This window comes from Chiloscyllium punctatum, unplaced genomic scaffold (genome assembly GCF_047496795.1).
Source record: "Chiloscyllium punctatum isolate Juve2018m unplaced genomic scaffold, sChiPun1.3 scaffold_676, whole genome shotgun sequence".
Lineage (NCBI taxonomy): Eukaryota > Metazoa > Chordata > Chondrichthyes > Orectolobiformes > Hemiscylliidae > Chiloscyllium > Chiloscyllium punctatum.
This window is the reverse complement of record NW_027310410.1, coordinates 1-1,465: the sequence shown is the minus strand read 5'-3', so window position 1 is coordinate 1,465 and position 1,465 is coordinate 1. Positions and strand designations below refer to the sequence as shown.

Below are 1,465 nucleotides of genomic sequence, written 5' to 3'. Positions count from 1 at the left end.
CGAGTATGACGAGCCGTTGCCGCGACTCCCAGTCCACCTCGGCGGTGGCTGGGCCGGGCGGGCGTCTGCTCGGGCGAGTGCCGCCCCCGCCTCCTCGCAGGAAGTCCGCTCGCCGACACGCCGCCACGTGCACGCGTCAGTGACGCTGCCGAACCGATGGCCGGTGCCCGTTCCCGCCTCTGCTTTTCCTAGGGCAAAGCTGCTGCACGCCTCGTGATACTAGGCGGGCGACATGGTGGCGGTGATCCTGCCTCCGTCGCTGCGGTGCGTTGGGGCACGCATCGCCTCTTGGGCGCCCTGTCCTCCTCCCCCCAATAGACGTATGTTTCTGCGGGCCGCACCAGGATGGTGCTCCCCATCGCTTCACGCCACCCTGCTCCGCCCGCACGCCGGCGTGCAGGTGGCTGTAGCTCAAGGTGGGGAGCGTATGTGCGGTCCGGGTCGCTTTCCTCTGGCGAGGGAGAGACCTAAAACAAACTCAGACAACTCTTGACGGTGGATCACTCGGCTCGTGCGTCGATGACGAACGCAGCTAGCTGCGAGAATTAATGTGAATTGCAGGACACATTGATCATCGACACTTTGAACGCACTTTGCGGCCCCGGGTTCTTCCCGGGGCCACGCCTGTCTGAGGGTCGTTTGGCAATCAATCGCACTCGCCTTGGCTGGCGAGAGCGCGGCTGGGGTGTCGCAGAGGACCCGTCCTCTTTGTCCCCCTAAGTTCAGACTCCGGAGCCCTCCGGCGTCGGAGCGCTTGGCCTTTCCCCCCCACCCTGCACATTCCGTTCGTCAGGCTCGACGCCATCCCCCCGCCGGGGAGCGCGGCCTGGCGTCCGTCTGTGTCGTGGCAGTGGGGCCAGCACGGCTGTCACCGGTCCCAGAATGGCTGTCGGTGGTTCACACTGTGTGTGTGTGCCAACCCTCCTGGTCTCTGGGACACGGAGCTGCCACGAAGTGTTGAGCCTCCAGTGGGGGGTCTGCCTAAGCTCTGCACGTCCGCATTGGGTCCGTCTCTCGGTTGGCTGGCAGTGGAAAGAGTGAAGGGAGCCGCGGAGGTCCGGTGCTGGTGCGCCGCCGGCCTGACCGTGGAGCTCGCCGGTTTGACACGCTGACCCGACTCGATGGTTGATCGATTGAGAGTGCTGGGAGCTGCAGGCCGCCCGCTGCTGCAGCCGCCCGTCTCGTGGTTCGTCCTCGGCCTTAAGTGGCCGGCGGGGCGTCTGATCCTGTCTCCCCTGCTGGCGCCGAGTGCCTGGCCGAGGGAGGAGGTTTTCGTCGAACGCTGTGACTTGGACGGTCGCACGCGCGTGGATCGCTGGCTCTTGGCTCTCCCGTTCAGTCCGCACGTTTTCCGCTCCGTCCTGCCACCGGTCTCGGGAGGTACGGAGGGGTTGGCGGGCGTGGTGTGTGCTCCGTCACCGTGCAGGCACACCTACCACGCCGTCGGCCGACCCCCGCACGGTCC

At 66.5% G+C, this 1,465-nt stretch overlaps 1 non-coding gene across 1 annotated transcript; it reads left to right on the top strand.

The window, feature by feature from the left end:
- The first annotated feature begins 484 nt into the window (after positions 1 to 484).
- On the top strand, positions 485 to 638 carry LOC140473668 (5.8S ribosomal RNA). Its single transcript, XR_011958519.1, has one exon. It is a non-coding gene; the product is annotated as a 5.8S ribosomal RNA (ribosomal RNA).
- The last annotated feature ends 827 nt before the right edge of the window (positions 639 to 1,465 follow it).